This window comes from Planococcus citri, chromosome 4 (genome assembly GCF_950023065.1).
Source record: "Planococcus citri chromosome 4, ihPlaCitr1.1, whole genome shotgun sequence".
In the NCBI taxonomy this organism is placed as follows: Eukaryota; Metazoa; Arthropoda; class Insecta; order Hemiptera; family Pseudococcidae; genus Planococcus; species Planococcus citri.
The window spans coordinates 18127611-18154924 of NC_088680.1; the positions used below are offsets into that span (position 1 = coordinate 18127611).

Below are 27314 nucleotides of genomic sequence, written 5' to 3' on the forward strand. Positions count from 1 at the left end.
CTGTGATGTGGTTTTTTGGCTTACGTATTTGGTTGGAGATTAGACGAGGAAGTGGGAAAAAAGGGGTGTGAAGGTCGTGATGGATTGATTTAAGAAATGGTGGAAGAATTTTGCAGGGAGATATGCGTTGAAGATTCTTTGGATCTTATGATGAAGCTGATCCTGCAGCATTTGGGATGTCATGGCCTTTAATCAATTACTGATTTGAGACAGGTCTGGCCTGCAAATAAGATTTCCATCGACCAGAGATTCATCTACCAGCACAAGACTCCCGATTAATTGAAGAAATTTCCCAAAAAATCATCAGATAGATGAAACTGATCCTGCAGCACATGGAACTTCATGTTCGTCAATCACTCACTGATTTGAAACACGTCTGGTCCCAAAAATAAGATTTCCATTGACCATGGATTCATCCAACAGCATGAAACTCTTGATGAACTGAAGGAATTTGCCAAAAATCAGTCAGCTGACTGAAGAAACATGATTGGTACTTCCAAGGATCAATTTTCCAAAAGATGGCCAGCAAGCTGCAATTGGAGAAGCGCATGATCTGAGACCAAAACAAGGAATTTGCTAAATTATTCATTTTCAATAGAACTTGTTGCTGCTAAAAGTGGTCTGCAATGTAATTCTGCAATTTTTCTAGGATTTCCAGCACCATGCATGTTATTGAGCGCCTTAAAACCAGCAAAAAAACCTTCTAAATGACTTCACAGGAATTCCAAAAGCTCATACTTCTCGTGATCAATCGCATCAACACCTTGTGAACTTTGGCGGATGCTTTTGCAAACGCCTCACCCAATCGCTATCAATTCTTGTCCAAGCAAAATACTTTCAATCACCAACAGTTCACTTCAGCATTCCTAAAACTTCCAAATCTGACTTGACAAAGATCTACAGAAGAATTCCAGATGCTCATACTTCTCGAGATGAGTCACATCAACACCTTGTGAATTTCTTCCACAAACGTCTCACCCAATCGCCATCAATTCAATGCTTGCACAGACTGAACACTTCAAATAATCAATAGCTTACTTCAGCAGTTCAGCGTACAAAGAATATCAACAATTTCCAATTGGGGAAAAGCATTTTCTGAGACCACAACAATGAATTTGCAAAATTACAAATAATTTTCAACAGAGCTTCACACTTCCAGAAGTGGTCTGAAATTTAATTAGGCAATTTTTCAGCAATTTCCAGCACCATTCATGTTATTGGACACCTTCAAACTAGCCAAAAACTTTCCAAGTATCTTCAGAGGAATTCCAGAAGGCCATACTTTTCAATATGAATGACATCAGTACTTTGTGAACAATGTAGACTGCTTCTGTATACAGTATGACATAAAAGTAGTGCTCGGTGGCTTTTATTTCTAAGTGGAAAGATCTAGCGAGATGAATGAAGCGGCGTTGAGTAGGAAAAAATAAGGGCTTTCAAAAACGACCTTGAAAATTTCAGGTCTATGCACAAAGTGTCCACAAATTGAAAAACCGGTTTGGTCAAAAAATTCAAACTTGTTTTTATTCGCGCAAAGTATTCTATACACTAAGGCGACAAAAACGCAATATGATTTTTTTGAAACCGGTTCATTAATTTGCAACCAATCAATAAAAAACACCCAAAAATTGCAGATGGTGAAAAAAGCTTGAAACAAAAGTTGTAGAGCGTGAAAAATATCACAATTCTGACTTATCACATTTCGAAACTGGTTCATTGGTTCGCATTTAGCAACCAGTTGTTGACAATCACCTAAAAATTGGAAATAGAGAAAAAAGCCTGAAACAAAAGTTGTAGAGCATAAAAAATTGAACCATTTACGCTGATTGGATTTTGAAACCGGTTCATTAATTTGCAGCCAGTTATCGAAAATTATCCAAAAATTGTAGATGGCGAAAAAAGCTTGAAACAAAAGTTGTAGAGCGTGAAAAATAGCACAATTCTGTCTAATCACAATTTTGAAACCGGTTCATTGGTTCGCATTTAGCAACCAGTTTTTGACAATCATCTAAAAATTGGAGATAGAGAAAAAGGCTTGGAACAAAAGTTGTAGAGCCTGAAAAATTGAACCTTTTTCACTAATCAGATTTTGAAACCGGTTCAATAAATCGCAGCTAACCATCGAAAGTTCCCTGGTTGCAAATTTCTTGCCATTTTCAAAATCCGATCAGCACAAATGGTTCAATTTTTCACGCTCTACAACTTATTTCCCTGCTCAACAACACTTCATTCATCTCGCTAGCTCTTTCCATCTATCAGTAGAAATAAAAGCCACCAAGCACTACTTTTGTGTCATACCGTACATCTCCCCCAATTTCCATCAATCCTTGTCTAAAGTGAACACTCCAAATTATCGACAGCTCACTTCAGCATTCCTAACTCTTCCAAATCTGACTTTCCAAACGTCTTCAGAGGAATTCCAGAAGCTCATTTTTCTCATCAACACCTTCTTCAAATGCTTCTGCAAACATCTCGACCAATCTCCATTAATTCTTGTCTAGCAATCTGAATCATCAACAACTCACTTCAGCATTCCTCTCTTCCAAATCCGATCTCCACAATCAATGAAAACCATTCGAAAACCTGCAGATAGCTCATCAAAGCTACCATCACATCTACCTATGACCAAACCAATCAACCTCTTCAATCACCCACCACCTCTCCCTCATCGTTTTTCAATCACCATCTCGATCTTTTCCTCTCCAGCATCATCATCATCTCATCTACTAACCAGTACACGATGAAAAATCACCTCTTACAGATATTTCGAGAGCTGAGGACACGTCTCGGTCAAATTCATTAATTACCATCGATTCTTATTCTCCTCATCTTAACGAACCAGTCCCCGTTTTAGAACATCTTCATAACACGATCACATTTCTCGACAGTTGGTTCGGTAATCGTTGCACAGCACAACATATCCCATGTTCTTCGAACTTATGTTCATCAGATCAAATCCATAGATAAACCTCCAACACACATAACCATCACCACCAATCTCTCTGTATGCATTAAAAGTTCACCGTTCACCATTCAAACTCTACTCTCGACTGCCATACAGCCTGTCATCGAGGAACAAATTTCGCCTTCGCCTCCTCTCCTTCGTATCCAATTAATCCAAAACACGATCGTGCCATCCGAGTCAAGTCCACGTTAATCGCATGCAAATGCTCGTGTTACGAGAAGCTAGGCGCGGAGGTGGAACATGAAAAAATGAATGAATAATGAACATAAAATATATAGTCGAGGCACAGGGAGAGAGTCCAGCCAGCGAATTACATACACGAAAAAGAAAAAACGAAAGAAAGATAGATCCACATATACATATAATACATTTATATATAAGATTTCTCAATGAACATATTTTTATACGAAGGCGTTGTTACAGTGGTTGGTAAAATTTGTTTGCGAATGCATTCTGCAGATGCATTTATACATTCTCAATCCGGAGATTGGATCTTTCACACCATATGGTCTAAATTACCTGCTGATTTGCAAACTTGCTCAAGTTGAACTCAACATTACAGGGAGTATTTTTCGGGCGTTTTGGAACCCCTTTTCGATAGATATTAAAAGATAACACACATCGTGCCTATACATATAACTAAGGTAACCGTATACGCTGCGTAAAAAATCCTCTATATCTGAAAGACGATGTACGCTTCAAACCAGTTCCGATTACCAGACATGTTCGATTTATTCAAACTCTGCTCTCTGAACGACGAACGAACCATGCACACCGATGGACGTACTCGTATGTACCAAAACCGGAGGAGGATAAACATCTATAGCTATCTTTGCCCATGCCATACTATGACCAGCATAGTTTCTTCAACATATGATACAATCTTCTAGTCTGCTTAGCCCGTCAAATAAATTTCAAACCATTTTTTAATCTCTGGCACTTGCATGTTGGTATCCTCAGCCTCTCGAGTTCAGCTTCTTCATCATCGACAATCGACATAGCCTGGCCAAATTTCTGTCATGTCTGCAGACTCCAGAGGAGCTTCGCACACACAAAAATAATCTATACCCTTTTGAGATGTCTGCTCTACACACACAGAGACTTGAAGACAGCTTTGCCTACAAAAAAATTTCTTCTGCGATGTCTGATCTTCACAGACACACACTCGAGGGAAGCCTTTCTAATGAAAAATTCCCACCCTTCATTCATTAAAAAAAAATCAGCAATCATTATATTGGATCATCAGACAACAGAGTATCAGTGTTCTACTTAAATATAGGGTTTTGCTACACTCAAGGTACATACTCCTATATACTAAAAGACTCCTAAATATAAGGTTACCCGCGTATAATATTTCGCCTTTTAATAAACTAAAAACGTTGTTGTTGCTAACCAGCCACATGATGGTATAAAGAGGGTTTCCAACCAGGTATATATTTAGGATCCACCATACACAAGGCAACAATGCTCTCTATACAGCCCATTTAAAAGTGGAACTAATGTGAAGATTATAAGGGAGCTTAATCGTCGTCGAAGGTGAAAGAAGTGCGGGATTTTTTTTTACCCTCCTACATCCCCTTTCACCTACAACACTCTGTCCATATCCCTCCAACACACACACCAAACCAGCAGCAACAAATGCAACACGCACGTTTATTTATAAAGGTCTTCTCACTAGTCAGTTCTTTCTCTCTATTCTATATGCATTTCGAAATGGGAAAAATACTAGGTACTAAACAGAGAAATGTATTCAGAAGACTACGTGTGGTTTGGTGTTCGGTATTACCAGACACAATGGCGAATGTGCTTTTCCACCAAGCACTTGTTATTATTCTATGTACCTACCTATACAATGTTTTTATAGGATTATTTTCTACATTTACTAACCGAGGACTTGAAAGTACGATTATGATGATTTTTACGTTGTTAATAATACTTTTGGCTCGACATTACGATATTTTTATTCAATTTCTCCATTTACAACGTTGCCAAATTTATTCACATTAATTAAATAATACAAAGTACGATATGTAGGAGTGATCATTCAATCATTCGACGATCAACACTCTTCTATCACTCTAAAACAATCATCCCTATCTCTGTAAAATGAAATTCTCGTCTTAATAATCATTCCTGAAACCCCCACCAACCTATCTAAACACTAATTTCCAATTTTATCCAATCAAATAACACTTAAACCAAAACACTCGGAGCATCTCACATCATCGCAAAATTAGTTAGCTTTCCGCGAACCACACTAATTCGCATTTAAGCGCCATTACTCGTAATTATCTACGTCACTCATCGTCGTATAGTCGTAAAATAACATATAATTTTGAAATCTAGAGAAGACGATACAGTATATTATACTTTTCCAAGAACAGCTGAACAATTAATACTTTCAACGTGATAGAAAAAATTTTCAACCACTCGAATCAACGATTCGAACACTTTTCCAAACACCATTTCCTGGTTGTAATCTTCCTTACTCAACTCAACGACGCACATGGTCTTTTTACAACCTACCCTTACCGTTTCTTATCAAGGAAGGAACTCAGCCTCGGGTCGGGGTAATTTACACAAACGACAAAACAACGAACAGCGTATTATTCGACAGCGTTAATTACACAATAATTAAAAAATCACGAAGGAAAACAACCCGAGTTAATTATTATTCGTCGTTGCAAAACTCGACGACTCAATTTAGGGAACCGAGTTTATTTAAATTCTTACGACATAATATTTCAAATCATCTATCATATAATTAAAACACAACACGCATTCGTCGTGTCTTTTTGGAATCTCTCTACGATTATTTTGATAAATCGTCGTCACTCTGTCTAGTCTTTTTTAGCAATACGAATTGAATACCTATCTTTACACCATTGATTCAGCACTTTATCATTTCGATTCCTAAATCATAATCTACGAATCCTCATTTACCTACATATTAGATCTAAAACCACAAGTAGGTAAAAATAACTTACGAAACACCGCCTGCGTATTTTCATCCAACTTGAAATAACACATCGTATAGGTACACTCAAAACACATACACAATATATTTCTTCGTTATTATAAAATATTTATACAAATTAATACGCGAAAAAAACCAACGTCGACGTAGTTACGAAAGCTAAATTCGAATAATTACGTGAAAAAATTCCGCAATTTCGTCAAACACAAAAAGATACGATGGAAATTTGAAAAATTACGACGATAAAATTACCTATTCTATCGTAGAAAAACACACCGAAAACACATAGACGACAACGTCGAGTTCACTAGCTCGATATCACACATACGACTATTGTTCACGACGAATACGAGTAGATCTGCTCCTGCTTGGAATGCAATAACTATAGCCGAGTCCGACACTCTACAAGATGTGTTATCCCCACCACCGACAACTCTATAGTATACATACATACAATAAGCTGAAAGTCTTCGAGCTTCACTATGAATATCCTACGCGTTGTACGCGCGATCACCGTAGTAACGTGAGCGATACTTCGCGGTTCGAAGGCAGTGTTGCCAACACGCGGCTCGACGATTGAATTTTTTCGACGAGTTTTTTATTTTTATTTTTTGAATAGTCTTTTAATCTCGATTAGGATGATTGATGAGTTTTTTTTTTTTTTTTTTTTTTTTAGCTGGAGTGATTTGATTGATTGAATGAGGAGGAGGGGACAGAGCTGAGAGGAATTAATTAGTGTTATTAAATTATTTTTACGCCATTATTCGATTATCGAGTACTTAATGGCGATGCTGTTTTCGGTTTTATAGCTTTCTTAATATTATTTATCCGAAATTTCGGATGTTTTTAGATCCTAATTTAGTCGAAGACTCTCTCTCCTCACCTCAAAATCTACGCAGGACTATCCATATCGAAGCCTCGAAGGTTCGATAACTCTGGCTCTGCTCTGCCTTGCCTCCTTGCGAGTCTCATTCTCGTACCATAATCCGTATCCGCGAAGCTAATATTCTTTTATTATATTAATCTTATAATGTACGACGCATAAAAATGTTTATATTCTTCGCATTCCACCACAATTAATAGTCCCATTGTCCGCCGGTTCATCAACTTATAGTATAAAACCATCGATTACGACCTTGCCCATGCTCCGATCTCGGCTCAATTTAATATGGCTAAGGCTCGAGTCATTTTAAGACCGAGGTTCGTTGTTATGGATTTCATTTTTGTATATTTAGCCAAGATACATATGTATACTTATATTCACCTCATTGCCTACAATTTTGAGAAGCGAACAGTTTTGCACCTTTTTCAACGATTTGAAACACCAGGTCTACGGCGGTGGTACTCGAATCAAAAACAAAATCAAATTCGATAAAATGTGATCTGTCACGAGAAAACCAGGTTAGTGTCCAAAACATAAATTTTACAGGACGGGCATTTGAAGTTTTGAATCTATGTGTTTGGGGATCTATGATTCGTAGGTCCGTGAAACTTGGACCATTTTTGACCACCAGGGATGCCAACATAACCTGACATTTTTTTCAAAATCAGGGTTGCCAAAGGCTGATAATCGAAATTTCCCTAAATCGATTTTTTCGTTTTTTCAAAATTTCGCACCAAAAATTTTGCGAAAACTACTAAGAATGAATTATTAACATAAAATAAGTTATTTATTGAGTTTTTCAATTTTTTCAAAAAAACTTGTTCAAGGTGAAAAGAGTTGATTTTTCCAGCTTAAGCCTCATTCAAATTTCAAAAAAACGGCCTTAATCCTACAAATGTGAGCGGATATCCACAAAAATTTGCATGCTGACTCCCCCGGGCATACATTTTAAGAAAATGAAGAAAAAAAAATTTTTTTCATTTTTTTTGTAGTTGCTCTATTAAAATCGTTCGCGAACGTTTTTACCGCCACAGGCAGATTCTGCACCCTGAGTACTACCAATATCCATCAAAAAAAATATATCGATTTTTTGGACACTAACCTGGTTTTCTCGTGACAGATCACAAATTATCTATTTTTTTGAACGAAATTTGAAACCCTGCTCGAAACAGAAGTCAAACTGAGCTAGGTTTTTGAAGCACAACATCAAAATCAAAATCTACTCGAGTCATCGAGTGTAATTATAATAATTACTCCTATTAATTTAATTTCAAGTGAATTTTGCTTTTGAATTGGAAAAGTGATTCGTTAATCGTTAGAATGATAGTAGAAAAGAATTTAATCGAAACTGGCCAAACTAGGGTAAAAATTTGAATCATTTTCTCGAAAATATCGATCAAAACAAAGCACTAATTTAAAAAATGCCAAAAATTGTCATCTATATTCAAAATTAAAATTCTCTGGGATGATCTTACGAGCACGAGTATATGAATCCATTATCCTGCACTGTCATCATCCGGAATGACCATTTCCCCGAATGAATTTTCCCTGGATTTTTCTTTTTTTTTTTGTAGCCAGAATTCCTTGCAATATTCTAGTAACAGTAACTTGACTAAACTTTCGGGCAATTTTGACAAAAAACGAGTATTCTCTGCAATTCTGATGGAGAATCAGTCTTTTTTTGAGGTTTTATGAAAAAAAAACTAGACTTTCAGACAATTTAACAAAAAAAAATACAGTTTTTACTGGATGCATGCGCGAAAAAACTATTGTTTTCACTTCTTCATTAATGTCTTTCAACTTCTAACCAATCAGCGAATAGCATTTCAATAAAGCCAATTAGAGATTAGGATTTTATTCCGGTACAACAATGACCATGCTAATTTCGATGTGAATGTCGACCCATCCACATCCATCACTTTTGGATGCCACATGTCGATGTGAATTTCAACCCTGTGTCGAAGCGATTGTCGATGTAATTGTCGACTGATGTTGATCTGCATTCGTGTCGACAATTGGCTCAACACTGTCAAAATTCACATCGACATGTGGCATCCAAAAGTGACGGATGTGGATGGATTGACATTCACATCGAAATTTATGTCGACCTCCTGCGTTGTAACATTATAAAATTTGAGTTTAAAAATTGAACATTTTTTTTCCAAAAATTATTTCCTCTGATGTGACTATTGCTCGTGCTCTCATGCTGAAAACAGCATCGACATAAAGTCCACTTCCGAAGAAGTACAGACGAAAAGTCTGTACAATCAAATAGTTGAACAGAAATTCTTTATATGTATCAAAGATGGTGCAATACTTTATCTAAGAGTACTAAACTAATCCATTTTTCATGTCGACATGTCGATGTTAATGTCGATGTGAAATTCGACATCAACAAATACGTCCACAATATCATCATCATATCATCTACAACTCCAAACTGTGGAAAAGTGCATAATTTCATCAATGCCCTAAAAAATTTGTTTTCCTCATTGAACAAGATCATATCTTTGAATGTTTACAAAACTTTTAAACACTAAAACAGAAATTTTAATTTTGAAAAATTGGTCGACATAGTTGTAGATGTAAATTTCGAGCATCAAATTTTACATCTACATGTCGAGATGGCATGTTGAGGTATCAGAAATAATGAGAAAATTTTGAAAATTTTCATTTACCTGGCTTTTGTACGGACAGAAGATTCCTACTAAATAATTAATTGATCGCTTTTCCATCATTATGTTGGAAAAGAATGTAGTCGATGTAAATGTCGATGTCGACAATTGTTGTGCGGGTTATGATGCTTATAGCAATATTTTGGTGCCATATTCGAAGAAATAACCAGCAGCTGTAGTTTGTGCTGGTGATCAGAGCTGTGGGTCCGAAACGATCCTAAAACCAAAATTGTTATTTTTTGTGATCCCAAAACCAAAAAAATCCCAGAACCGATATAATTTTAGAACCAAAAACAATCCTGGAACTGAAACAAAATTTGTTTTGATTTCAGGATTTCAATTTTTGCCTTTTTTCAGTGACATTTTTTTGATAAATTGTCAATTTATTCAGACTATACCTAATGGAAATTACAAGTACTTGGGGAATTGAGCAAAATATGCATTTAGAACGTTGAACTAATTACACCATCAGATTCTTCATGTCAAAACATCCCATTTTTTAGACCTCTTGCAGGGTTCATTGGTCAATTTGGGCTTAAAATTGGTTGAAATGAAAATCCTGAAACCAGAACTGATTCATCCCGGAACCAAAACAATTTTTTCAATCCCAGAACGAATCCCAAGACTGAAATGAAAATTCAGAAGAACAAATCCCGAAACAAGTCCGATCCCAAAATGAATAAATTTTCATACTGAAATCCAATCCAAAAATTGTTTCTGTCCTACAGCTCTGTTGGTGATGATTAGAATTTTAGCACTGTATCCATCAGAAATTTCTACGCAATTTTTAAATGGCAATAAATTTATGAATTTTCAGTTTATACGCAGCCAATCAACAAACAGTATTTCGACATAGAGGCAATCAGCAATATTACTGTTTATCAAAACCAAATTTGGGACTGATTTGGAATTAAATTTTCAATATTTTTTTATTTGTGTACAAATGATTTTATTTATTTGAATCATGAATGTTCTAATTTACAAGTTTATTTGACTTCATTTCAATAAAAGTAGTAGGTCTAGGTACATTCTACTTGATAAATTACAAAAAAAAGGTCAAGACATGAAAAATCACATTCATGCTTCAAGTTGATATGTATTTAAAAGCAAACTTAGCAACTAATGCAACCATTGATCAACCAATATGGTGAAAACAAGTGCAAAAACTATCTTGCAATCAGCGAATAGCTGATGAATTGCTTACCTATAGTGTTTACAAAAAAAAAAGAATTTTGCAATTTAGAAAAAGAACAAGTTTTTGGTAATTTTGTTTGATGAAAAACAGATTTTATTTTTGCAATTTTGACGAAAAAAAGAGAAAAATTTGTGACCAAATAGGCAATATTTTCAGAAAATTTTGACTAATAAAAAGGATTTTTTTTGGCAATTTTAACAAAAATTGTGTCTTTTTAAAAGTTTTTACAAAGAAGTGGGTTTTCAGCTTTGACCAAAAAACGTGACACTTTTTTTGACAATTTTGATGAAAAAGCTATTTTTTCTTGTACTTAATTTTCACCAACAAAACATTGTTTTGCGACAAAAAAGCAAGAATTTTTGAAAATGTTGACCCAAAATGCAGTTTTTTCTGCAATTTAGGGCAAAAAATGAGTTTTTTTTGACAATTTTGACATAATTTTGAAAGTAATTCCAAAAGCAAAATAGATCTTTCTTGACAATTTTGTTAAAGGAAAATAAACATTTTAAGATTTTGGCAAAATACAAGACTTTTTTAAAAAAGGTTGACAAAAAAACAGGTCTTTTCTTGATCGTTCGGAAAAATGGCAATTCTGGATTTTTTCGTTCAGGAAAAAATTAATTTGGAGAAATGTACGAGAACACAACATTTAAAGTTATCTCTTGCCCAAATCTCCTCATATCAAAAAAATAAGCTACTTTTTGATGCTTTCTATTTTTTTCAACATTGAAAAAAAAGATATGAAACAACCCCCTCCCCCCACCAGCCCACAGAAAAGTAAAAAGGTTCAAAAAATCCCTGAAAACAGTGGCATTTAATGATCCCAAAAATATGTGAATTATTTTCACAAGCACACAAACATTTTGAACATACAGTGTTTTTTTCAAATTAGTGCGATTTTACCCCCTCTCTCCCCTCCCCTTCATTTCCCCTCCCGCCAAAAATATTAGAAATGATCAAATTTTTAAACTTCTTTGGAGCGTATTTTTGCAATCTATTTATTCCCCCACCCCAAAAAAATTAAGATTGATTCTTTGAAAATCACTTTTGTGAAAGGGAAGAGATAACATTTTTGGAGAAATTTCAATTTAGAGCATAAAATCATAACATTGCACAATTAGCAGGACAAATTGGACATCTCAAATTTTTGCCACGTTTACTTGAACTCAATTGGGCATCTATAAGACTTACTCAAAATTTTTTTGGAAAAATCAAGTTGAAATGAAGTAAGAGCAATAGTTTTTTGAAATGAGACTTACTTACTCCAATACGAGGGCAATGAGGCCACATGTTTCATTACTCTAACGATGAAAAATTGTACTCACCTGAAACAAAAAGAAATACAATCGAACATTGAAATTATTTCAATTACTTGAGCCACAATATACACAACCAAACTACAAGTACATATCAATAAGTAAGTATCCTGAGTTGAGAAAATGTCTTATTTTCTGGCTTTGATTCAGTTCAGAGGGGGAGGATGGTAAGGGGAGAGAGAAAAACTTCATCGAGAAGGGTCAATACAAAAAATAATCACGACTTTCGAAGTTGATTGAAAATTATCATCTTGCATCATTTTGATAGATCGCATCGATGTTCTAGAATTGGATAATCAATATTGAAATGTGACGCGGAGGGTGGTTGTCAATTGTCATTCATAACTTCGAACTACGCAGGAATTTTTTTTGACCATTTCGCTTCATTTTAATATAAATCGTTTTCAATCTTTACATTAACTGACCTCATAAACTTAGAGTCAACCCGCTTGCTCCTCCTCTTCAAATCTCTGGTTACACGACGTTACAATGACATGTAAAAAATCTCTCACCACAGGTATCCGAAGCACACGCCAAATCCCACTCGAGACCAAAGAGAAGGAAGGAAGGGGTTAAAAATCACTCGTATCAAGAATCAAGATTCTAAATATCGTTTTATTATAACAATAGACCGGTTAAATACTCGGATCACGATTTCAAACCAAGTACGAGCTCGCGTATAATAAATAGTAATTATCTTCACCAGTATACGCGGTACCTCGATTCGACCAACCTATACACTACACAGTCCAGTCCAGGTAACGTAGTCTTTTCAGATATATACCCAAGTACAAGACCTCAATATACAACAGTATACAATACATTCATACATTTTATAAAGTATAAAATCACTACCGACGTACACCAAGAAACACTCGTACTTAACCATAGGCAATAAACATTGCGGCTGTGTAGTACTCGTACGAATGCATCTGTATTGTTTTGTGTGCTATCGAAAATTGCCTCGCTAAATTGCGTTCAACTCTGTTGTTACAGTAAATTAACGATCAATTTCGTTTATTCGCGTCACTACCTCTTTCTTCTGCCTCTATACTCTTTTGGCAGTTTCAAGAAACATGTCCTTGTAATAGAATTTTTTTTTCACGGTTAACCTAAGTTTGATTTTTCGGCATATAAGTACAACATGGAATCACCTCTCCTTCGTTTCTACTCTCTAGAATAGGTAAGTACACTGAGCTCCTGAAAATTCATCATACCAACGCGAATATGAAATATGTAATATGCGTACACAGTGCATACACAGTACACACTGTTCGCGAAGTCCATACACACCGGAACTAATCGTACACTATTCATAGCAATGTCATAATCGACCCCATGAGCTATTATACATACTACATTCACCTATCTACACATTATTTTAGACCAGCATAAATACCTACTCATACTTTGTAATGGTTTAATTAAATCGTCTCCCCTCTACCTACACGCCAAAAAATCTATATTGTTGTGGTAAAATTTTCGTGTATTTGTTTAAATCTCAATTTCAATATCTACTTTTACAATTGCCCTTTTGTTATTCGCGAACAGAACACAGCTCGGTAGGATGTGGAAAATTTACCTACACGAACTACAGAAGCCAATCACCTGCGGGGCTAATTGATAAAAGCGGATAAAGCTGTCGAATTTCATTTCATCTTTTGATCGATAATTTTGCAACGCGTTTGTTTCGCTGGAAGCTTTTCTTCATTAGGTAGCGAAAGGTGAAGTGAGAGGCAGGTGATTTCGCTTCGAGTAATATGTGGTAAGAGATGGAAAAAAGAGATACAATAACTACACGCAATAGTAATATTGAAAATCATCGACACTAAATGATAAAATTTCACCCTTTGTGCCGATTAAAATACAAAATTTCGCGGTATTCACCGTAATTACCGCGTATTTACCTCAAGTACAGCATATTTATCATAATTATTGTGTGTTTACCGTAATGACCACTTATTTACCGTAATTACCCAGTATTAGGAATAATTGTCCTCTATAGACCAAAATTACCCCTGTGTTTATTACACGGCAATTTCTCGGTATTTCACATAATTACCCCTATTTACCGTAATTACCCAGAATTTACCATAATTACCCTAAATTTACCGTAATTACCCTGAATTTACCGTTATTACACCGTATTTACCATATACATAAACGTATCGCCAATGGCAAAATTTACTTAGATTTTCTAGTAACACACATTTCCATCCACATGACAGAAGAAATTAACAGTCAATATTGGTAATTACGGTAAAAATGTGAAAATCGAGGAAAATGACTAGTAACTACGGTAATAATTAATTTATCAAGCCATTTGGTAATTTTTGGTGAATTATTGAAAATTGTTGGTAAATTACTGATAATTATATTATTGACGTGGATAAAATTTCTATGAATTTTTGACATTATGTCAAAGCAAAAAACAAGTCCACGATTCAACTTTTCTTGAAGAGGGACTTTATACCCATTTTTAGTAAATTACTGGTCATTTTTGGTCACTCACTGGTAATTTCTGGTAAATTACAGGTTATTATGGTAAATTACAGGTAAATTACAGGTAATTTTTGGTAAATTACAGGTAATATCTGGTAAATTACAGGTAATTTCAGGTAAATTACAGGTAATTTCAGGTAAATTACAGGTAATTTCAGGTAAATTACAGGTGATTTCTGGTAAATTACAGGTAATTTCTGGTAAATTACTGGTAATTTTTGGTAAATTATTGGTAACTATTGGTAAATTACCAGTAATTTTTGGTAAATTACAGGTAATTTCAGGTGAATTACAGGTAATTTCTGGTAAATTACAGGTAATTTCTGGTAAATTACTGGTAATTTTTGGTAAATCACCGATAATTCAATTTTAGGTATTAATTTCTAATACATTACTGGTAATTTCTGGAAAATTACTGGTATAATTTTTGGTAAATTACCAGTAATTTTTGGTAAATTACCAGTAATTTTTGGTAAATTACCAGTAATTTTTGGTAAATTACCAGTAACTTTTGGTAAATTACCAGTAATTTTTGGTAAATTACCAGTAATTTTTGGTAAATTACCAGTAATTTTTGGTGGTAATTTTTGGTAAATCACTGATGATTCTACTTCATCAATTTCTAAAACATTACTGATGATTTCTGGAAAATTACTGGTAATTTTTGGTAACTTGACTAAACTTTTCAAAATGACTTTCTGACATTTTGAAAAGCTTTCAAAAACATGAACAATACTTCCATTCATTTGTACCCTGATGTCAGTGATGTCCATTTCACGTTTTGCAACCACAATCACTCCCAAAAATTGAAAAATTTCCTATCAACTTCAAAACCATCCAATAAGTAAACATACAGAGTTGAGTCAAACCAGTCACAATATTTGAAATACCCAAATTAAACGTCTCCTTAACACCAAAAATTATATTAGGTATTCACAATTCACATCTTTCACATCTAAATCAAATAAAACTGTTTCAAATCTACCGCAGGAGCAAAAAATTTAAAATCGCCGGCAGGATAATTGACAATAACATCAGTAACTTCGCCATTCGATTTCGATCTCTTTACTTCCAATTTCCCCACCTCTTCTTGGCTAAGCTCAAAAACATATATATTACGAAGTCGTCTAGTAAAGTAACACTTCACAGATGTGGCTAGATGGAAAACTCTACCACCAGCCCAACATTGAGCAACAGGTATACCTAAACATTTGCGGAACCATCTAGTATAAAAATACGGTCTGCAATACCAATAATTTGTATAAGCACCGATTGGTGTTCTGATCAGTTATCGGAGACGTTTCGTCTTCTTCTACAGGTGCTGGTCCTTCCTCTACAGGTATAGTTTTAAAGGTCTCTGAATCTGAATTCGCTGCATTTTCTTCCGCAGGGTTTTCTTCTCCAGCTGGAGATGCGTCTTGTTTGACCGCAGCCTCAGATCCTTTCTTCTTTGAGTAGTAGACTTTGGCAAAACATCGACAAATCTGAGCGACGTTTTCATCGTCTAAGGAAGTTATTATAGCCCAGTCTAATTTCAAAAAATTCATCGCTGAAACGATAAGCTTGAAGTAAGAAACTAATTTAAGACTTTAGATACCACGATTTCCCGTACGTACCACCGATTCCATGTTCACTCAAATACTGATTTTTCAGTTTATCAGGCGCTTCTGGCACTGAACGTTCGAAATCATCTAATTGGCATTGATGAGGGCCTATAACGTTCAAGCCATTTGTACCATAAATGTTCAATAATGGTACCAGAACAAAAATTATGACCAATTTTTTCACATCCGTGATCACCATCGCGATAAGAATAATATTTGACAAACTCTCCAGTGAACAATTTGGGAAAATGTCATAAAATTCTCGAGTGCAAACTACGAAGAGACGAGAGTTGACTTCAAACTTGAACTTGGTTTCACTACCACATCGCAAATTTTAACAAAATCCTCAAAATTTAGCAAATTTCTAAGAAACAACCCATAAAAAAAGTCAGGTATAGCTTAATGACTTCACATCTTGCAGAGAAAAAGATCTTTTTGTTCGCGATGCTCTTCTGCAACATGAATAATGATCTTGAAACAATAACTACAAGATAAATGTGTGTCAAATTGACGAAGATGTACGTGCCTGTTTCAAGTCTTTAGAAAATTTAAAGCACGAAGCTTCGCAGAATTAAGGATTTTACAAATGCTGGGAGTGGTAAAAAAAAATCATTCTTGAGGTAAAACAATGGTGTTAAAACATCCTGAGACCTGACGTAATGGTTGAAATGAAAGATTAAGTATCAACTTAATTACATATAGGTATGTACTTTATCTTGATGAGTTGGGCCTGGAAATTGAGAGAAAATTCAGTGTAACCAGTAACACCCATGTTGAGATCCCTTGAGCCACAACAAGGTCCCTACTTACCTTGAGAGTCACATTTTACTTCTGAAAATCAAAATTCAGATTTTCAAACTTCTAACAAAGGAACCTTCATAAGCCGTCAACTTCAACTGAACTAAATTTCTCGCTATTAAAAGAGCACGTTACTAAAACATCAAGACCAAATTTTGAGCTGCCAAAGTTGTTACATTGATTTTTAGCAGGTTTTTGATAACGGTAGATAGTTGGAAATGACCCAAAAAAAAGTTGAAAAATATGAAAATCTGTTTAAAACATCTCAAAAACCCTCCTTCCCATGACCGATTATACGGGATTGAAAATCGCAAATAGATAAATCGATTTCGGAGACCGATTAATCAATTTTTGATCAAAATCGATTTTTGGTCGGGATCTACATTTTGAGGCCAAGACTGATTTTTCATTTTGAACATGACCGATCATTTGGAATTGAAAATCGCAAAAAAATAAATTGATTTTGAAGACCGATTAATCGATTTTCGGTCGAGATCGATTTTGGAGACCGATTGATCGATTTTTGACCAGAACCCACATAATGTGACCAAGATTGATTTTTTCATTTTGAGCATAACCAATCATTATGGAATTGAAAATCGTGAATAAATAAATCGATTTTGAAGATCGATCAATCGATTTTCGGTCATAGATCGATTTTTGATCGAGACCCATAATTTTGAGGCAGTAATTGATTTTTTTCAACTCGAACATAATTATTTATACTTGAATCGAAAATCGCAAATGAATCGATTTTGAAGATCGATTGATCGATTTTCGGTCATAGATCGATTTTTGATCGAGACCCATAATTTTGAGGCGATGATTGATTTCTTTCATCTCAAACTAATTATTTATACTTGAATCGAAAATCGCAAATAAATCGATTTTGAAGCTCGATTGATCGATTATCGATCAGGAGTTTTATTTTTGAGGCTAAAATTGATTTTTCAATTTCAAACTTAATCGATCATACGGAATCGAAAATCACAAATGAATCGACTCAATGGTTCGATTAATAGATTTTTAGGTTCAATTAGTCAAATTTCGATCACGATCGATTTCTGATTGGTATGTAATTTGCGCGCTGATCCCCTAAAAAATAAACACATTCGTCTTCTCACTCTAGCACCATTTTATAAATTAATTACAGAATCAATACCACCATAACATTGTTTCAAATTAACCGCAGGAGCGAACAATTTAAAATCACCGGCTGGAAAATTGATCACGAAATCGTCGTATTCTGGTTTCTTCAGCTTAGTCCAATCCTCCAAATGAAGTTCGAACAGAAAAATATTGCGAACCCTTCTACTAAAATAAAACGCCACCGATTCCGCCAAATAGAAAACCCGATTTTTCACCAGACATTTCACCACAGGTGATCGTAAGCATTTATTGAGTAACGTCGAATAAAACACGTATTCTTTGCAGTAATGAAAATTCGTTCCTGCGTGAACTGAAGATTTTTCTTTGCCTTCGTCAGTTCCAGGTGGTTTTTTAGCATAATAAGTGTTGAAAAAACATTCGCAGATTTCTTTAACATTTTCTTCATTCACAGATCCAATCGAAGCCCAGTCAAGTTTCATATAATTCAGCACTGAAATGAGACCATTTTGTAGAATTGAGACTATTCAATTTCGATCAACATTTCACAAATAATTAAGAATTTGTAGACCACATACCACCGAATCCGTACTCGCTGAAATATTGTTCTTTTAATTTATCCGGAGTATTCTGGTCAGATCGCACGATTTCGTTCAAATTACATTTTCCGGGGCATATTTGATTGGGATATTCATCGGAACCCGAACAATATGCGCATATTTTCAAAAACGCGACAACAAATGAAACGTTGAAGATGATTTTTTTCACAAACATGACTGCGACGATGAAAAGTACCAAAATTTGATGACTTCCAAGTTACCATAAATCATCAAATCGTCATCGTTCTCTGCACAGGTGCAATAGTACACAAGCAACAGCAAAACGCCTTAAACTCTATCTCACTGTTTTTTATGTTTCAATCCATACGTTTTAGAAAAACAAATGGTTCGTAGCATTCTAATGAACTTGATAATTATCAAAATAAATGAGGTAGGCATAGGTATAAATAATTTCAAGTTGACAAGTGAAAGCTGTACGACTAGGTACTCAAAAACTTTAGACAAATCGAAATTTAGGGATCTGCTGGCTCGTGAAATGGTGTGTTCATCAAAAAACTTTAATCTCTTGTGCTTCGAATCCCGAAAGTGAATTAAAAGGGACGAAAACATCACAAATTTTTCGAACAGGCAAATAAAAAATTCAAAGCGAAGAAGAATTACCGAAAAAAAAAATTGTGTAAAGTTTTGGAAATACTGTTCAAAATACCCATCATGATTTGATGAGCTGGCTTAAAAATTGATGAAAATGAAAAATAAATATAATTGAGAAAATTAAAAATTGTAAGTAAGTAATAAACGAATAAAATTCAAAACAAATTCTCAATATTTATAATACATGAACATAAATACTTCTATGGATAATACAAAAGGGGGCGAGGGTACTCCAATAATCACTAGACCTAATAACATTTTTTCAAATCCACCGCTGGAGCTACGAGTTTAAAGTCTCCAGCTGGATAGTTAATTAGAAATTCTTTTTTTCTTTCAGTGCATGTTACTTTTGACCATTCGTATTGAGGCACCTCAAACAAAAATACATTACGAACCCTTCTAGTGAGATAAAATTTCACAGATTCGCCCAAAAAGAATACCTGATCTGCAACTGAGCATTTCACAACAGGCGAACGTAAACATTTTTGGTACCATCTCGTATACGGATGTTCTCTACAATAAGAATAATTCGTTTCCACCTCAGCTGGGAGTTGGTTTGGGGCCGAAAATCCTTTCGCAACGTAATACGAAGCCAAAAAACATTCGCAGATTTTCTTGACGTAATCTTTGTTCACAGATCCGATGGGAGCCCAGTCTAATTTCAAATAGTTCAGCACTGAAAAATTAGATGATAATGATTCAAATTTCGATGATTCAGAAACATCTCAAATTTACAGTTGTACATACCGCCCAATCCATATTCGTCGAAATATTGACCTTTTACTTTGTACTCGTACGGATTTTTAGGGTCTGGATATTCAAGTTCTTCCAGATGACAGTCATTGGGGCTTATTCGATTTTTAAATTCACCATCGTCTGAACGATATGCTTCAAATAATGCAGTCAAAAAAACACCAAAAATTACTGTTTTCGTAAGCATGATTGCAATGAGAAGGATCAGAAAAAACTGCAGATAACTCTCAAGTCACTCAAAACTTACAAAACTGCCACACTACTTGTAAATTAGTGGAAAATACAATATTGAAGATACATCTCGAACCCATGATCTCGAAGTTTTCATTTTTTCTTACTCGCATACTTCTTTCGAAAAACAAATCAATCAACTTGGTAATTACGAAAAAGAGGCAGGTACGATACATGACTTCAAATTAGTGAAGCTTCGTATTCATTCAGTTCTCATTTTTGAAAATTTGAGAGTTGAAACGAAGATGTCAAGAAGTAAGTGATATATTAGTGTTACAAACGTCAAGAAAACTGCGAACTAATCCGCATATTCTGCATCATGGCACGAAAAGAAGACATGCAATAGCAAACCATTCCCCTCCCCTTTTTTAAAGAACATTTTGTCTACCAATGAAAAATTATCGAAATCAATTTCGAGATTTCACATTTCACTTTTTTTCACTACATTTAAAAAATTACAACAAAAAGATGAAGTCTGATTAGGGACAAATTTTGCAGGGTTTAGAGAAAAGGGGAGACTCGATTGCAAATCACCGAAAAATGAGCTTAATCCCCCCCTTCCTGTCAAACCATTCCCACGAATATCATATTCATTCTTGAAAAATTTCGGGCTAATTTGCAACTTTCCAAACTTAGGATTCTGATTTCGATTTCAGGGGAAAAAATTGTGACGAGGAAGATCAATTTTTTATGTCTAAGCTTTTTATTATGCAGACGCATTTTTTCAGTATTTTCAACATCTTCAAAAAATAGACATCTTAAAAAGTTCCAGCAGCTCAATCGAATTCTTTCTTTTGTACAAAAAAAGTAGTGGAAATTCTCATTCGAAGAAATTCAGTAATTTCAAGGATCTAAAATTCTTAGATTGAAAAGTTGAAGAGTGAAGAGGTGCGAATAAACCGACAACGACATTCTTTTCAAACAATCACAGTTCTCTGTGATGAAAAAATAGGTCTTTCTTCAATCTTCAATATTGCAATGAACTTTTCTTATCTTGTGCAAAGCCGATTCCACTTATTAAAATTCAACATTACAATTTTTATCACACAGCAGCTTTCAGAAATTTTTCAATGTACATTTTTTCGTTTCTTCAAAACGATTTCTCTGATTTTTAACGATAACATTTTTTTTACCTATTCTCGCAGGAAGAGGAAAAATTTACGATTTCATTCAACCCAAAGTGGAAACCTTTCGCCAGACCAATCTCCCTCTCCACACCTCCATTTCCATGAGCAAACATACGAAGTAAAAAAAAATGGTAGGCTTAGATATTTTTATGAAATCTATCTCACAGAATAAATTCGCCAGAAAATCAGCTTATTTTCACCATATAACCACATTAAACGTTTTTTCATCGTTTTTAGAAAAAAACATCCCGATAATGACATTTGATGCACCCCCTCTCCCTTTCTCAAAACTCTTTCCATAAAAAGCAAACGCAAAAATTAGATTTGAAAATTTTTTAAAACAAAATTCATGGGAAATGTACTTTTATGAAAAAATATCAACTTTTTCTCCAATTTTCCTAATATCTGAGTTTATGTAGGCAGGAGGAGAGGGGGGTTATTGCATTTTTTCCAAATTTTAAAAAACGAGGGCAAAATGAGCTCAAGTCAGGAAGTCTAAAAAACTTTAAAAATGAAAAAGTACATAGAACTTTAGTAGGACGTTAGTCAGGACTCTCATGCAGCAAGTCATTTTTCGAGCACTTATGGAATTTTTCAAGGGTTGGGGGAGTCAACATTTACATTTAAGTTTTCAGCCAAATTTTTGTAAGAAATGTTTGCTTTCCTGATGCCTTCAAACTCCAAATTGATGAATAGCACATCATGTTTACTTGTCTTAAAAAGAAATTATAATCGAACTTTTCAAATTTCAACAAGGAACTAAACTCGAACTTACAATTTGAATTTTAATACTGGGTTAATTTCACGCAGCCTTCTGATTAAATTTTAAAAGAAAAAAAAACTTGAACTCAAGTATTAGCAATGAATTCTAGAACATAAAATTTTAATCGAATTTTTCAAATTTTTTAATTTCAACAAGGAAAAAAACAAAATTTGAAGTTATTGGCGATGCATTCTTAAAAATAAATGATCAACCCCCCCCCCTTCACCACCCAAAAATATCACGGAGTGTGACATAGTAATTCTCAAAATGCTAATTTTTTTCAGTTTTCAAAAGTCCAACATAATGTCAGGATATTTTATCGAAATTTTTTCCAAGTTCTCAAAGGTCAGAATCAAATGTAAACTTAGAAAATTAAATTCTCTTAAACATTGTAAATTGATCAATTTTTTTCAAGTTAAAAAAAAGTCTGATATAATATCACAAAATGAAACATAATATCATCAAAATGCCAAAAATTGGTCATTTTTGCAATTAAAAGTCCAACATAACGACGAAAATTATTCGCATATTTTTTCCAAGTTTTCAATAGTCAGACATGATTATAAAGAATAAAAATTAATTTACAAGCTTTCAATTTTTTTTCTGGAAATTATACCTTTAGCTTTTGAAGGGAAGGGGGTGAAGAAAGGAACAGAGAGAAATGAGAAAGGGAGAGAAAGGGGGACTGAATACTGAATTGAAAAATTCAAATTTTCATAACGTAGAAATTTGTTTGAAGTCCAATTTTTAGTACTTATCACTCCCTCTTTCTGAATAAAATGTTTTGAAATTATAGTTTTCAGCCTTTGTAGGGGAGGGAGGAGAACGAAGAGAAAAGGAGGGCAAATATTGAATTAAAAAGTTGAGATTTTAAAAACGTAGGTAGATATTTTTTTGAAGGCCAATTTTTCGTACAATTCCCTTTTTCTAAAAAAAAATTGATTCATGCCTCGTAACTTTTCTATTTTTAATCATCATAGGCAATCCTCTCAAATTTTCATTTCCACTCATCAATCAACCAAATCAAAATGAAAAAAATCACGCAGCATAAAACATCTCCCCTCTATCCCTCTTCCATCCCCTAAATTATCTATCGTTCGACTATCATCCACAAAAAAAAAATCACACTCGACTTGCCCCATCAAAGCACAGGATATACCACCCGTCTCCTCTCATCCTTTACATATTCATCACATCGCCTTATACTCGTACTATAAAGATCATTCATTTCTGTAGTACGTACTTCACACCATCTCTACCACCCCATTTGATTCCAATACACCTAAATACCGCAAATATAACGACCTACAGGCTACATTGAGAATGTCTTTCAAGTACCAGCGCAGAATACGTAGACCAAAGCGAATACGCATTCAGGTATCACCTGCGAGCACAAAAATCCGAATCCAAATCCACCAGCAACGTTGCTCATTCCAATTCACTTGGCAAACACAAAATCTCGGCCAAAGAACTTTTTTCTTCTAAAGGTGTCGAATCAGGTGTCAGATTCGCAGCTGTGCCTTTAGTGTTCGGATTCTCGAACAAGGGTGTGCGTAATACAGGACTGTTCAAAAGAAAGATAACCTGCAAAAGGAACTAGTAGGAGGGTGTGGGAGGCACAAAAAAAAAAGAAAAAATCTGTTCTTTTTCTGTACAATACGTGCGCATCGTTTTGGTCATGCATAACACACACACACACACTAACACACAGTATTACTACCACTACCATATACAACAGTATAATATTCTAACAGTTGGAATGTCTTTTGTATAAAATAGCATCGGGAAAAGAAACCTCGCTGAGATATAACCGTTTTTGTACGTATACTACACGTACATATATCTATGGAACCCGGGACCGTATACCGTGAACTATCTCTAATACAGTGACAGCCTCATAACAACAAATTATTCTCTACATCCACCACTATCCACCAGCTACACACAAATATACCCAAACACACCACTACACACATTGAGAAAAACGTCAAGAGAACGCCGAACTGAAAAAACGTGAACTCGCATATGGACAATTCATTATTATAAATGTTCCTAAACACCCATTGTGAAAAGTTTTAAAAATATCACGTGAATTAATGGTCATTCTTATTTTATAGCGTACGACTCGCTGTAAGTATCTGTATCTCTGTAGTATATTCACCTATGTTGGGGGCGATAGCGATGGTGATGGTACATTTATCCATAAGATGCTTATGGACCAAGAGACCTAGGTGAGAGAGCACCACCACCGTGGCCGTTATTGTATTTCCAATACATATTTTTACACGCTCGTTTATTCCAGTATACACCGCCCAAGCAACATAATGCAGTATTTTATTACTAAATCTATATATTCTTCAAATACATAGGCCATAAATGTTTATTGTAATGCACCCAAAGTCTCCAATACAGGTATAAATATAGGTAAGCTTCTTCTCAGAAATATTAGCTCTTCATTCCCCTTCTCCTCTTCTCCCTTCAAAATGGAAATCATTTTGCATTTTGCAGCATTGCCTCATCCTCTCGTCAAAAATCACTGCCATAATCGTTCACACTTCGAAACAATATCAGCTTCAGAACACATGCTAAGTCAGATCCAACTCCCTGTCCCCTCCCTTCACACCCCATCACCTCTTCACAACGTGTATTTCTCTCTCTCGCTACGTGTAATCGAGTTTACGTGTTAATTTATCGAATAAATATAATTTTGACAAGAGGAAAAAAAACATTCGTTCGGTCGTTATCAATTTTTAAGCGAGGTATTTCCACTCGAATTCGGAATTTTGAGTTCGATATTTACCATCGCGATCGATTACTGCGGCTTTAGAAACCCACTTGAAGTTGTTTATGTTTATACTGATGGGTTGGTTTACGATCTCGTTTAAACTGTCGTTGTGAATTACCCAGACTATATAGTACTTAATTTAAAAGTTGACGTTGGTTTTTCAATAATAACTATCGATTTTGAACGAGGTTTCCTCAATTGATTCACGCAGAAATAGTTTGTAACTTTAACCAGATTTTGTCTCAGTTTTCCACACCAATTTTTTCGAATGCATTTTTTCCTAAAGATTTATGACAAGGTGTCTACCAAAATTTCAAAATAAAACAACAGGACTTTAGAAGTACATTTTTCAAAGACTTGGAATTTTTTAAGAGAGGGGGATGAATGAGGCAAAATTTTACATTCAAATTTTTCAGTTTTCACTCGCTTCTAATGTCTTCAAACTTTTCAAGATTTTTTTTCAAGCAAGCGGATGTTGAAAAAATAATTTTATCAATTCAATTTTTGATATTATATTTTTCACCTTCAAGGTTCTTATTGCTAATGGAATGGAAATTAGGCGAATAAATTTTTTTTTCAACATAAAAAACTTTTTAAAAATGTAAAAAAAAATTGATGGAAAATTTGAATGACATTTTGGAAAAAAGATACGTACCAATTTCTCGAAATAGAACGGCGAATTTTAAAGTAAAATAAGTAAGAGATAAAATAACAATTTTGTCATAATGATAGATATACTTTTGCTTAAAAAACCTTTTTCAACAAAACTTATTCAAAATTCCCAAAAAAGAGGAAACTAATTGAAAATTTGTGAGTCTGATTGAAAAAAAAAACGTGACTTTTTCATGGTACCCAACGGATTTTTTTTGTTGAAAAAAATCACTAAATTTTCAGAAAGCTCTTCATTCCCCTCCCCTCGCCCCCATCCAGCACACACACATACACAAATTAACAAAGTCCAAAATATTTCACTGGAAATTTTTCAAAAATATTGAAATTGAAAGAAAATTTGTAGGTATTACACTGTTGCCAATTATATCAATAATTGACTTTTTTTTCAATTATTTGAAGACTGGTTTTTGTTGCGCGTTTGAATTTTCTCATTTTTTCACTACCTACCTTTTTGACTAAATTCACTACCTTTTTCATGCCCCAAATCGGAGCAGTATTTATTATAAGTATAGGTATTTCAATCCGTAAATGAAAATTCTAGAAATGAGCTAATTTTTGTAATATTAGGCATTATTAAATAGTTTAGAGCAATGCAGCAAGGATGTCCACTCATTTCTGGAAATGAAAAATGAATTACACATGCGAACAGGTGGGGAGGGGGGGGAGAGGGTGTCAAATTTTTTCGAACATTATGAGCTTCAAATATCGTTAATAGATCTACAGTTGTGCCCTTTTTTCCAAGCATTACTGTGTTCTCAATAGGGTGGCCCTTATTTAAACTTTGCTGGAAATTTTTTTTTTTGGTTTTTTAGTGGGAAAAATCAAGATTTTAATCTGCTGAGCTCAATCGATGGTATTATCAAAATTTTTGAAAAGAGGGGCATTCTGTTAGAAGAACAAAAATTATATTAATAATTCCCATTCAACCATAGACACAAGCAATGGAAGAACATCATTTTTCAAAAACTTTTCAAAATTTTTATTTGAACCCTCAAACATTTTTTATTGGAACTTGAAATGAATGATGAACTGGACAGAATACTGAAATTTTATTTTATTTCATGTTTTTATCAATTCATTCTTTCATGCAGTCTTTCTGTCTTTCCATCTGTTCATCTGTTTTTATGTCTTTACTGGTGATGGGATATTATCAATATTTTGGGATCAAAATATTGAAGGTCTCATATCAATATATATCGGAAGATTTTGACATTCATAAGAAGACCATAAAACAGCTGATTTTTCATGAAAAGAGAAACTAAATCAACTCTAAGCTGTTTCTATTCCTTATTCTTTGCTTTTTCAGTATCTAGCTACCTATTTGGTGTTTTTAAGTAATGATGATGCAATGTCAACATTTCACTATCCAACAGATATGACCCAAGGCTACCATTAATAGCTGTAATAATCAACATTTTACCCTAAAAGAGTCTGGAAATGCTCAAAAAAACAAAAAGAGCAAAAAAAACCTCTCACAATTCATTTACAGAATTTTTGCATAAGTTTCAAAAATTTTCCAATATATCAGATATCGGGTTTTTCATATCGATAAATATCAGTACACTCGCATATCGATATATATATCGATAATATCCCACTACTAGTCTTTACATCTTTTCGCCTTTTTGCCTTTTCATCCTTCCGTCTCTTTGTCTTTTTGTCTATTCACCTTTTCGATGTTGAATGGTCCCAGCAAAGCAAGGGCAAAACTTCTGGAAAATTTACAATTCCAAAAAAAGGATGACTTATA

At 34.4% G+C, this 27314-nt stretch overlaps 1 protein-coding gene across 3 annotated transcripts in view; it reads right to left on the reverse strand.

The window, feature by feature from the left end:
* The window catches only part of LOC135842512 (repulsive guidance molecule A-like), a 214983-nt gene that overhangs the window by 64169 nt on the left and 123500 nt on the right, over window positions 1-27314 (reverse strand). The window contains exon 1 of one of the 3 annotated variants that reach the window (XM_065360005.1): window positions 5953-7256. The exons of the other annotated variants lie outside the window; for them this stretch is intronic. The gene's annotated coding sequence lies outside the window, so the exon portion shown is untranslated. Of the gene's footprint in view, window positions 1-5952; window positions 7257-27314 lie in introns of those variants that run through there. 3 annotated transcript variants of the gene reach the window in all.